This window comes from Capricornis sumatraensis, chromosome 2 (genome assembly GCF_032405125.1).
Source record: "Capricornis sumatraensis isolate serow.1 chromosome 2, serow.2, whole genome shotgun sequence".
Lineage (NCBI taxonomy): Eukaryota > Metazoa > Chordata > Mammalia > Artiodactyla > Bovidae > Capricornis > Capricornis sumatraensis.
The window spans coordinates 29,289,729-29,303,106 of record NC_091070.1 but is presented as its reverse complement, the minus strand read 5'-3'; the positions used below and the strand labels follow the sequence as shown (position 1 = coordinate 29,303,106).

Below are 13,378 nucleotides of genomic sequence, written 5' to 3'. Positions count from 1 at the left end.
TTACTTAGTGCCAAGTTCCCTGTTACGGATGAAAGAACTCAAGCCTGAAATATCCAAACAGTAAATTGCTTCTCAGGATGGATGTTTTCTTAGGAGGGCTCACTTGCAACTTGTTTTTCATCTTCAGAAAAAAACATCACCATTAGGAAATTTTCATTCAGTCTTCATGGAATGCTGAGCTTAAGGGCTAAACAGGACATTCAGAAGCATGTGGTGTTCACTCCATCTCACTGAGGAAAGTGCAGTGGAACTCAGGACGTAATTAGAGCTCCCACTGGTGTTAGGCAGTAAAGATACAACATGAGTAGATGTGGTGTCTGCCCTAAGGTTCTTTCTGTGGGGTGGGAGAGATGGCCCGTAAATAAGAGCAGGTGGGTTCCAAAAGTGAAGCATGCCCAGGGCATTATGGGAGCACAGAGAACAGCCACTTAGCCTAAGATGCAGATTTAGGCAAACTTCCTATAGAGATGATTGCTGAGCTGAGTGTGTGAAGTTAAAAGCTGAATAAAGTTAAGTAGGTGTTTAGGTAGAGGACAAGCTCTAGAACTTAACACTGAGAAGTATGAAAGTCCATGGAGGGTGGGGTAGAAAACGACTAGAAACTTAGTAATACTATGCAGAGTACATCATGAGAAATGCTGGACTGGAAGAAACACAAGCTGAAATCAAGATTGCTGGGAGAAATATCAATCACCTCAGATATGCAGATGACACCACTCTTATGGCAGAAAGTGAAGAGGAACTAAAAAGCCTCTTGATGAAAGTGAAAGAGGAGAGTGAAAAATTTGGCTTAAAGCTCAACATTCAGAAAACGAAGATCATGGCATCCGGTCCCATCACTCCATGGGAAATAGATGGAGAAACAGTGGAAACAGTGTCAGACTTTATTTTTTTTGGCTCCAAAATCACTGCAGATGGTGGTTGAAGCTGTGAAATTAAAAGACGCTTACTCCTTGGAAGAAAAGTTATGACCAACTTAGATAGCATATTCAAAAGCAGAGACATTACTTTGCTGACTAAGGTCCGTCTAGTCAAGGCTATGGTTTTTCCTGTAGTCATGTATGGATGTGAGAGTTGGACTGTGAAGAAGGCTGAGCGCCGAAGAATTGATGCTTTTGAACTGTGGTGTTGGAGAAGACTCTTCAGAGTCCCTTGGACTGCAAGGAGATCCAACCAGTCCATTCTGAAGGAGATTAACCCTGGGATTTCTTTGGAAGGAATGATGCTGAAGCTGAAACTCCAGTACTTTGGCCACCTCATGCAAAGAGTTGACTCATTGGAAAAGACTCTGAAGCTGGGAGGGATTGGGGGCAGGAGAAGAAGGGGACGACAGAGGATGAGATGGCTGGATGGCATTACTGACTCGATGGACGTGAGTCTGAGTGAACTCTGCGAGTTGGTGATGGGCAGGGAGGCCTGGCGTGCTACGATTCATGGGGTCTCAAAGAGTCGGACACGACTGAGCGACTGAACTGCACTGAACTGAAAGCCTAAAGATTCAAGTATGGTGGGAGATAAGGCTAGAAGAGTTGATAGAAATGAAGTTATATAAGGCTTAATATTCTGGAGAAGTTTGAATTCAGTATCACTTGAGGTTCGGCACCATTGCCTGTCATAGGAAATGTAAAATTCCATTGGCTTAAATTAAGTAGAAATGAATTTCTCTTCCCTGTAAGAAGTCTCGAGGCAAGAGATCTTGCTCTGCCATGAAAACTCCATGGAGTCCTCTGGGGCCCAGATTTCTATCTTTTATATTCTGTTATATTCAGAGTCACCTCATGGTCTTAAAATGGTTGCTGTAGCTCCAAAAGTCATCTCCGTATTCCAATACAAGGCAGTACTGGAATAAGAAGGGCGAAGGACATTCCTTCCATTGAGTCTTCTCTCTTTAGAGATCCTCCCTGAACTTTCATACAGTACTTACCATGGAATTGTCCAAAGCTTGGCCATACTTGGCTATACCTAATTGCAGTAAAGGCTAGAATGTTATTACATGGCTAAAAATTGGGGTTCTCTTATTAAGGGAAAAGAAGGAAAATAGTTATTTGATGAAAACTTGCACTATCAGATACAAATTTCATACCAGGGAATTTGGCTCTATGTAGCAGGTAATCGAGAGTCTTTGAAGAATCTTTAGCAAGTTGGATGACGTGACTGGCTTTATATTTTACATATATTTTGTGGGAGAGTGTGTGGATATGTGCATGGGGGCAGAAGGGGAAGGTTGAGTTTGTGCCTATTATTGTGTTCTGGGTAAGAAGATAATGAGGCTCTGATACATTGGTAGTAGGTCTGAGGAGAAGGCCAATGTTTTTGAGGTACCAGCAAGTAGAACAGACTCGGTTCAGTGACTGGGTGGACCCAGGGGGTGAAGAAAAAACCTGGGGTCATACCTGGGTGTTTAGTTAGAAGTCTGAATGAATGATGGTACCATTAGGTACAAGAGATCATGAGCCTGGGAAAAGATCTTGGCAGGTGAAGAAGATGAGAATTAGAAACGTAAGCTATCAAGTACTTAAGACACGTGCCGGTGGAAATGCATAATAGGCAGATGGACTTGAGTCTGAAACCCATTGAAAATGGGCAGGAACTAAATATTTGGAAGTCATCAGGACATAGCTGTTAGTTCAGATCATAGCACTGGATGAGATCATCATCATCTTTGAACTGAAGGAATGCTGGGCATAGTTTTCAGCCCGTTTTGTGATCGTCCTGAGGACATGGGTGGGTTGCTGAACGCTGCAAGCCTGTTTACCGGTCTTCAGTGAGGGGTACCATTGACATAACTTCCCTGCAAGGTGTTAACGAAACTGCAGTCAGATGGAAGTGGACATGTGAAAGCTCTTTGAAACATGCTATGTGGACAAATGAGATTATTCTTTGCATACATACTATCAGCTGATTTGAATTTTCTTTGTGGCATAGGCTTCAGCTGAAATTTTGTTCAAAATGCATCCTCAATAGTAGAGAATTGGGCCTCCCTCATGGCTCAGCTGGTAAAGAATCTGCCTGCAATGCATGAGACCCCAGTTTGATTCCTGAGTCAGGGAAGGTCCGCTGGAGAAGGGATAAGCTACCCACTCTAGTATTCTTAGGTTTCCCTTGTAGTTCAGCTGGTAAAGAATCCGTCTGCAATGCAGGAGACCTGGGTTCAATCCCTGGGTTGGGAAGATCCCCTGGAGAAGGGAAAGGCTACCCATTCCAGTATTCTGGCCTAGAGAATTCCATGGACTGTATAGTCCATGGGTTCACAGAGAGTCGGACACGACTAAGCGACTTTCACTTCTCTTCATAGAAATTGGAGCTGTGGCTTGTAAAAATCAACCCTCTGAAGACCAACTTAGACAGCATATTAAAAAGCAGAGATATTACTTTGCTAACAGAGGTCCGTCTAGTCAAGGCTATGTTTTTTCCAGTGGTCATGTATGGATGTGAGAGTTGGACTATAATGAAAGCTGAGTGCAGAAAATTGATGCTTTTGAACTGTGGTGTTGGAGAAGACTCTCGAGAGTCCCTTGGACTGTGAGGAGATCCAACCAGTCCATCCTAAAGGAGATCAGTCCTGGGTGTTCATTAGCAGGACTGATGCTGAAGCTGAAACTCCAATACTTTGGCCACCTGATGCAAAGAGCTGACTCATTTGAAAAGACCCTGATGCTGGGAAATATTGAAGGCAGGAGGAGAAGGGGATAACAGAGGACAAGATGGTTGGATGGCATCACTGACTCAATCGACATGGGTTTCGGTGGACTCCGGGAGTTGGTGATAGACAGGGAGGCCTGGTGTGCTGCAGTTCATGGGGTTGCAAAGAGTCAGACATGACTGAGCAACTGAACTGAACTGATCTGAAGACCAATCTTTGTAGTTCTTAACTAGCCGGGCATTCCACCACACCACTGTTGATGTCATCTATGATGTCATGATGGTGGCAGCCACTGACTTTGCAGCCCACAGTCCCCAGGATCTCTTTAATGATTCCAGAAAGTTCTCAGGACCATCAGTTGTTGATTCAGTTGTTCAGTTCAACAGCACCTATCAGGCAGTGTGGACAATCTCATCAAAAGTGATGTTTCCACTGTGTTTGATGTTTTTCTGCTTCTTTCTGTCTCTTGGCAGTTCCCTGAAAGCTTTGATATCAGGGCAGAGGCAGAAGGTACCACCTCAGTCTGGGTCTGTTCTGAATGGCCAGTTTTACTGTAATCCTCAGCCCACTCCAATAACCACTTGCCTTTGTGATGTCATCACCAGCCTTTTTTGGAGACAGACCGAGGGGGCCAATCTTGGGGCCCAGGGCAGATGTGGCACCAAATCCCCCTCCAGTGCACCTCATGTGTATGCCTTTGATCTCACTGGGGTTGAACTTAAGCAGCATAGTGGAGGCAGCTGGTGTCAGATGAACTGGGATTCAGGCTGAACAACAAAAGTTGCACCTTGGCCTCCTCTGAGCTGAAAGAAGACCGATAGGCCTCTGCCCTGATATCAAATTTGATTATGCTTTTCTTTCAAACCAAATCATTTTCTTCGCATTTTAGCCACATTTTGATACTGTGTGTAGTTACTATACTTACGAGTACTTATCGTTAAGTCTTTAAGATACCTTCCTCAAAACTATAAGCCTTCAGAATAGGAGAAAATAATAACAAATGAGGCAACTGACAAAGAATTAATCTCAAAAATATACAAGCAACTCCTGCATCTCAATTCCAGAAAAATAAACTACCCAATCAAAAAATGGGCCAAAGAACTAAACAGACATTTCTCCAAAGAAGACATACAGATGGCTAACAAACACATGAAAAGATGCTCAATATCACTCATTATCAGAGAAATGCAAATCAAAACCACAATGAGGTACCATTTCACGCCAGTCAGAATGGCTGCTATCCAAAAGTCTACAAGCAATAAATGCTGGAGAGGGTGTGGAGAAAACGGAACCCTCTTACAGTCTTGGTGGGAATGCAAACTAGTACAGCCACTATGGAGAACAGTGTGGAGATTCCTTATAAAACTGGAAATAGAACTGCCATATGACCCAGCAATCCCACTGCTGGGCATATGCACCAAGGAAACCAGAATTGAAAGAGACACATGTACCCCAATGTTCATTGCAGCACTGTTTATAATAGCCAGGACATGGAAACAACCTAGATGTCCATCAGCAGACGAATGGATAAGAAAGTTGTGGTATATACACAATGGAGTATTACTCAGCCATTAGAAAGAATACATTTAAATCAGTTCTAATGAGGTGGATGAAACTAGAGCCTATTATACAGAGTGAAGTAAGCCAGAAAGGAAAACACCAATACAGTATACTAACGCATATATATGGAATTTAGAAAGATGGTAATGATGACCCTATATGCGAGACAGCAAAAAAGACACAGATGTATTGAACAGTCTTTTGGACTCTGTGGGAGAGGGCGAGGGTGAGATGATTTGGGAGAATGGCATTGAAACATGTATAATATCATATGTGAAATGAATCACCAGTCCAAGTTCGATGCATGGGACAGGGTGTTAGGGGCTGTTGCACTGGGATGACTTAGAGGGATGGGATGGAGAGGGAGGTGGGAGGGGAGTTCAGGATGGGGAACACGTGTACCCCCGTGGTGGATTCATGTCAATGTATGGCAACACCACTACAATATTGTAAAGTAATTAGCCTCCAATTAAAATAAATTTATATTTTAAAGAAAAAGCTTCCTTAGGAAACCCTGGAACATAGGGGACAGGTTGTAAAACTTGGAGACTCTACTCTTACATTTTGTTTAAATTTCAACTGTCTCTGTAATATATGGGGAAAACAGTCAAAGTCATTTTGTTTGCTTCATTTGAAGCAAATATTTTGATTGTTCGTTTGAGGGGAGATTCAAGAACACTTTCGTAAGGTTACTAGAGTGAATATCCTGGTGCAATTTCTCCAAGGACCCAGATTAATGACAGAAAGAAATTTCAGCCCTGAAACACTTTGATTGTTTCTATACTTCACTTACTAGATCAGAATACAGATCCTGGCCTACCTCATCAGTGTTTGACCTTTACATCAACAACGGCTGTGGTTATTTGGGGCTAACTGATAAATGTGTTAATTGATTCCACTGGCTAATGAAACCAGACCACCGGTTTTGCTCTATTCCCACCAAATTGGTTAAGCAATCTACTGCTTCATTATAATTAAATACAACCTTGGATTTATTTGCTATGTTCTAAAATAAAATCATTGATCTTTAGATATCAGGTGAACACTGCCATTTGTAAAAAGTGATTCAGTTGTTCAGTTCAATAACTGCTTATGAAATGCCTTTTTAATGCAAAGCTTTATGTCAGACTCTCAGAGACTGAAAGAGGAGTAAAGAAAGGCCTTGCCCTCCAGCTTTGGTTTCTTGTTCATTCCTTTAATACTTTCTGGTTGAGCATCCGTTGTGGGCCTGGCACTATTCAAAGCTCTGAATAACGCTGGCAATACCCCCTACCCTTCAGGAGCTTAAATTCTAACACAGGTAGTCAGACAAACCAAAAGTAAGTATATTGAGTGTTGGGGTGATAAACTCTATGGAGAAAAAGCTCTGTCAGGGAAGATAAAGCTTGAGGAAAATAGTTTTACTGTTTATTAACACATAGGGGATTAAGAAAATTTTCTCTTGTAAGGACTGTTTGAGCAGATGAGCAGTGACCTAAGGACTCGAGGAAACAGGCTCTCTGTGAATGTCTGGGGAAAGAGCATTCTGGTCTGAAGGAACGGCAGGGCACAGCCTGTGGGAGGGGGCGTGTGCTCTGCAAGGACAAGGATGATGGTGCAGAGAGGTCTAGGATAGGAGGAGATAATCTGAGCTCTCTCCCTGATACTGCTGTACAAAATAATAGCCACATGCACTGAGCTTTGATCTTGTGTGGATAAATGCCTCTGTAAGAAGTTGGACATATTTAGTTTTACCTTCTTATGACATCTCTCCAAGAGGATTGTGTCCTCCTTCTTTTATAGATAAAGAGGCTCTGGGAAGTAAAGTAACTTGTTCAAGGTCACACAACCTGTGGTAGAACTCTCCCACCCTATAAAATAATATATAAAACGTATATATGACTGTGTTAGAAATCCTGGTGATTTCACTTTTCTTATGATTATGTGTAAGTTACTGAATAACATTAACACCCTAAAGTTATTAAGGGGCTGTACACAAATATTTTTATCATAAAAATGTGTATGTATAGTCTTCATGGGATATACATTCTTTAGTGAGAACAATCATTTTCCCCTGTTTTTTTTTTAATTTTGAAGATAAAATTGATTCCTCTCTAATTATAAAAGGAACATATAGTCACCACTGAAAATTTTAAATTAAAAATTAACCTATAATCCTACTGAAAGATAATCATTTTTGTTTAGATATATTTCCTTAGAGTTTTAAAATGTTTTTACTTTTTAAAAAAAAAGCAAAATTGATATCATACTATATATACATTTTTAACTTAATTTTTTTTCACTTAATCTGTCATGATCATTTTCCCCCATCATGAAAGTCATTTATATTCTCTTTTAAACCTAATATTACATGATGCAAAGTGGTCTATCATATGATCCTACTTAACTTATAGTACATTTAAATTGATTTATTAATAATAGTGAGTGTATTATTTCTTTGTATATCTCTTTGGAACAGTCTTTGATTTTTCTTTTTTTCCCCTGGAACAGATTCTTAGAGTCTCAGATACTGCTGAGTCAAAAGACATTTGCATTGTTGTAATTTTTTTTCTGGGATTTGAGGAACCTGGCTTCCAGTTCTGTCTTGCCACTTCCCAGCTGTGGAATTTTGAGCAAGTTACTTAACGCCTCTAAAGCTGCAGTTTCTTCATTGATAAAATACAGATCGGAGAAATGCACCCCTGAGAGGTGCATGTGAAGCCTTTAGCCCGGAGCCTAGTATGTTGTGCGTGCTCAGTAATGTTCACTTTTTGAACATTCTTTGGGAAAAAATGCATCAAAGCACACATTTTAATGATGGGTATTGGTGTTATCCCATGGATTGTATTGATCTTGCCAGTTCACTTCCTCCAACAGATCTTAAATGTACAATTTGACAGGTTTGACAAGTGTACACTATATGTGATCAATTCTCCAAATAATAGAAATTTCCATCATCTCAGAAAGTTTCCTTTCAGTTCTCCCTAATCAACCAGTGTTTATTCCATATGGATGTTGTACGATGTGAATATCCGTACTAGGAGCTTGAAAGTAAAATCGCTTCTCAGTAACACCCTTGTGAGTATAAGAGGATGCAGTTCTTTTAGGTGACTGAATGCAGTGATGGTCATGGTCGGAAGAAAGCCCCCAAAGACCTCATTTTCTGTCAGCTTTACTCTTGGTAGAGAACATAGTTCCAGGAGGATAAACATCAGCAGTGGGTTGTCTGAGTATCTGAGGGATAGGTGGTTTTTATTTTTTGTAATGTTTTTAAAATGTTCTGCAAAAAACAACCATTGCCTTTTTAATAATTAAAAATGTTATTTTCAAAAGGGATCTCATATGTGATACTGAATATACCCTAATGCGAGTGTTTTTATTATGTCAAAAATAGGTGCCTTGCTGCTGCTGTACCAGTTAAGCTCTGTCAAACCTTGGCTTTCAGGCTGTGATCACTCTTTGTCTGTGAGTCACATCCTGGGCTACTCAGGGTGCCATAATGAACACTGTAGACTGGGTGACTTACACAACAGAAGTTCATGTCTGTAGTTGTAGAATCTGGGAAATCCAAGATCAAGCCACTGGCCATTTTGGTTTCCGGTGTGAGCTCTCTTCCCAGTTTGCAGACTGCCACCTTCCTGCTGTATCTTCACATGCCTGATGGGGAAGAAACAAGCCCTCTGATGTCTCTTCTTATAGGCACTACTCCTGTCGTGGGGGGCCCCCCTCATGACCTTATCTCACCCCCATTACTTTCCAAAGGCCCCATCTCCAAGGATGAGGTGGTCAGGGCTTCAGGATATGAATTTGGGAGGTGTGCAACCATTCTGTCCATCGCAGTGGTTCATTCATATGTTTATTAAGCTGTCAATGTTTTCTATTATGAGAAGCAAGGTGCTTTGAGTCTACTTGATGATACAAAATTACCCGGAAATAATTTCAACCCTGAGGAGAATAGCACCTGCTGGAGTTGAACACACCATGGGCTGACATGAGAGAACAGCTGGGGATTAGCTGAGGGCATTACCATTCTTTTGGCTCACTGAGCCATGTATGTTAGTCTTGGAGTTATATTTTCCAGTGTGTTGAGACCAAATCCTCCTCCTGGATCCCAGTACTTAAGCCTGGCAGGAGAAATAGCTAAGCGGAATGTGGTGTGACCATTTGCCTTTTGATAGATAGCATGCCTGAAGGTGGAATCTTTTTCCATTGTCTTGCAAATGTCAAATTGTACTTATCAGCAGACTTCCTAAGAAGAAATTATTCTAAGAAGAAATTATTCTAATTATTCCTAAGAAGAAATATAACTTGGTACAACCACATTACCTTTTGGCAAAGATGCCCAGACATTGATGAATTCTGTGGGTTCAGTTGCAAAGAGGAGTGAGTGAAAATGACGAGCAAACTGCTTCTCACCTTGAAGAATGACATCATTGAGGGATCCAGTTCCCAAAATGTGTGATGCTGCTCACAACGGGGAAGTGGCAGTTTGACTGTGTGACCTTTCATTTCTCCTTCCTCAACCCCAGAATATCCCTCCAAACCTTCTCTTTCACATACAGAATCTCTGCTCTGCATCCTAGCCGGCATTCTTAGTATTTACCTGGTCCATGGCCCACTGACACAAGTTTTGAGTCTTGGGGTTGGAAGGAAATTCAGTTATGCACCCTTCTCCTTCGAAGCATGCAGACCTAATAGTCTGCTGCGTGGCCATTTTGCCTGTACTCACACACCTCCACGTGGAGAGGAACTTGTTCCCTTCACTTCTAGGCATCGATGACTACTGGAAATTTCCCCACTGTGTTGACTGAAACCATAGCTCCCAGTATCTTCAGTTCACTGGTTCTGAACCACTCAGAAAGAGGAGACTGGAAAAACACAGATCTTCTACAAAAAAAAAAAAAAAAAAAAAAGCCTTTCAGATATTTGGAGGCAATTTGGTTCTTCCAGTGTAGTTTGTCTGCCAAAGAAGGAAATATGATTAGTATGATATTGTTCATCCTGGTTGTCTTTTTCAGTCACTGATTTCTGAGCAGTCATAAGCCATCCATGTAATTTTTCATTCCTGATTAAGTATCTAATTGGTGTGTTACATTCTCCTTTTGTAAAATCAGCAGTATTATAGCTAGGAATTGGTTAGCTCGTTTTATTCCTCTTAAATAGGACTTAGGCTTTAATTGAACTTTGTTGGTGCTGATTATAGGGGTTGGCAAGCCTAGTGGGAAGTTGATTGTTGGTGTGACGTTAGGCTCCTCAGAGTTTTCCTTTTGCAAAGGTGAGGCATAGGATGAGTACAGATGTGGGGATGGAGGAGATGAAGACCTGAACACCTCGACTTAGAGGAACGTGTGGAACTCCTAGTCCAGTGACCCATCTCAAAGTTGTAAATACCAGGCTAACATTTCAGTGGCCACAGGCTCCAGGCTGATTGCATGGCAACACTGCAAATGAGAAGGTATGAACTTACAGTTAAGAGCAAGACTTTGGAATCAAACTTGGATTAGAAACTTACCTCCGCAGTGTACTAGCTCCATGATACTGGATGAACTCATGAATTCCTCTAAATCTCAGTTTTCTAATCCATAACATGGGAATAACAGTACTGCCTGTCCCATGATTTTATTGTGAAAATTCAATTCATGTGGCTTATTTCTGATAAGCCTGATACCATGTCTGATATCAGTTAATAACATCAGTACATGTTATCAGTTAGAAAATAATCCAGGGAAGAAACGTGAACAGTGAACCCACTTAAGAGGTGTACAGATTTAGTAAGGAAAGGGTAAATAAATTATGGTATATCCATCTTGAAGAATATTATGCAACTACTGAATGAATAACTGAGTTAGACTTTTATTTATTCACCTGGATGGTTTTCTCCTGATAAATTAGTGAGAAAAATAAATAGTATGTATGCTCATTTAAGTCCCATTTTTTGCTTAATAAAAAAACCAGCAAAGCCAACTGTACATAGACATGTACTTGGAAGAAGTGGGAGAGCAGAAACAAGTCTGGGATGGGTCGGACAGTTCTTAATTTTTTCATTATGTGTCTTCAGATTGTACCACAGATTGTGGTAAGAATGGGTTACTTTTGTGATTTTTGAGAACCAGCATTTTTAAATGAAAGAAGCAAAAGGGGTGGGGGCAGAGGAAGAGGAGAAATCAGTCACCAGAGCACGAGAAGGGATGGCCAGCCCGGGAAGGGATGTTCCCTGGCGGGGCGTGCAGGGCGAAGAGCTGGGAGCCGCAGGCTTTCTCTCTCATTTGTCATGGCTCTGTCAGAGCTTGGCATCCAGAGCTTTGCTTTCCTTGTTCATTTTCAATCGGTACCCCTCCATTTCTGGCACATGGTATAGAATGTTTCTTCTTTGTTTTTCTCATTTCTGTTTTTATGTCTAGCAAATGAGCTTGTCTGGGGAGATCACATTGGGAGAGATAAATGATGGAAAGATGGATCAGTTCAGTTCAGTCGCTCAGTCGTGTCTGACTCTTTGCGACCCCATGGACTGCAGCACGCCAGGCCTCCCTGTCCATCACCAACTTCCAGAGTTCACTCAGATTCACGTCCATTGAGTCAGTGATGCCATCCAGCCATCTCATCTGCTGTCGTCCCCTTCTCTTCCTGCCCCCAATCCCTCCCAGCATCAAAGTCTTTTTCCAATGAGTCAACTCTTCACATGAGGTGGCCAAAGTACTGGAGTTTCAGCTTTAGCATCATTCCTTCCAAAGAAATCCCAAGGCTGATCTCCTTCAGAATGGACTGGTTGGATCTCCTTGCAGTCCAAGGGACTCTGAAGAGTCTTCTCCAACACCACAGTTCAAAAGCATCAATTCTTCGGTGCTCAGCCTTCTTCACAGTCCACCTCTCACATCCATACATGACTACTGGAAAAACTATAGCCTTGACTAGATGGACCTTAGTCGGCAAAGTAATGTCTCTGCTTTTGAATATGCTATCTAGGTTGGTCATACTTTTCTTCCACTGAGTAAGCGTCTTTTAATTTCGTGGCTTCAATCACCATCTGCAGTGATTTTGGAGCCCCCCAAAATAAAGTCTGACACTGTTTCCCCATCTATTTCCCATGAAGTGATGGGACCAGATGCCATGATCTTCGTTTTCTGAATGTTGAGCTTTAAGCCAACTTTTTCACTCTCCTCTTTCATCAAGAGGCTTTTTCGTTCCTCTTCACTTTCTGCCATAAGGGTGGTGTCATCTGCATATCTGAGGTGATTGATATTTCTCCCGGCAATCTTGATTCCAGCTTGTGTTTCCTCCAGCCGAGCGTTTCTCATGATGTACTCTGCATAGAAGTTAAATAAGCAGGGTGACAATATACAGCCTTGATGTACTCCTTTTCCTATTTGGAACCAGTCTGTTGTTCCATGTCCATTTCTAACTGTTGCTTCCTGACCTGCATATAGGTTTCTCAAGAGGCAGGTTAGGTGGTCTGGTATTCCCATCTCTTTCAGAATTTTCCACAGTTTATTGTGATCCACACAGTCAGAGGCTTTGGCATAGTCAATAAAGCAGAAATAGATGTTTTTCTGGAACTCTCTTGCTTTTTTGATGATCCAGCGGATATTGGCAATTGGTTTCTGGTTCCTCTGCCTTTTCTAAAACCAGCTTGAACATCAGGAAGTTCACAGTTCACATATTGCTGAAGCCTGGCTTGGAGAATTTTGAGCATTACTTTACTAGCATGTGAGATGAGTGCAATTGTGCGGTAGTCTGAGCATTCTTTTGCATTGCCTTTCTTTGGGATGGGAATGAAAACTGACCTTTTCCAGTCCTGTGGCCACTGCTGAATTTTCCCAATTTGCTGGCATATTGAGTGCAGCACTTTCACAGCATCATCTTTCAGGATTTGAAATAGCTCAACTGGAATTCCCTCACCTCCACTAGCTTTGTTTGTAGTGATGCTTTCTAAGGCCCACTTGACTTCACATTCCAGGATGTCTGGCTCTAGATGAGTGATCACACCATCGTGATTATCCAGGTCGTGAAAATCTTTTTTGTATAGTTCTGTGTATTCTTGCCACCTCTTCTTAATATCTTCTGCTTCTGTTAGGTCCATACCATTTCTGTCCTTTATCGAGCCCATCTTTGCCTGAAATGTTCCCTTGGTATCTCTAATTTTCTTGAAGAGATCTCTAGTCTTTCCCATTCTGTTCTTTTTCTCTATTTCTTTGCATT

General features: G+C 41.5%; 1 protein-coding gene and 1 pseudogene across 1 annotated transcript in view; one reads left to right on the top strand and one right to left on the bottom strand.

Moving 5' to 3' along the window:
* PRKCH (protein kinase C eta) overlaps nucleotides 1-13,378 on the top strand; it is a 236,912-nt gene that overhangs the window by 173,889 nt on the left and 49,645 nt on the right. The gene's annotated exons all lie outside the window — the stretch shown is intronic.
* On the bottom strand, nucleotides 3,869-4,372 carry LOC138071019 (large ribosomal subunit protein uL11-like; annotated as a pseudogene).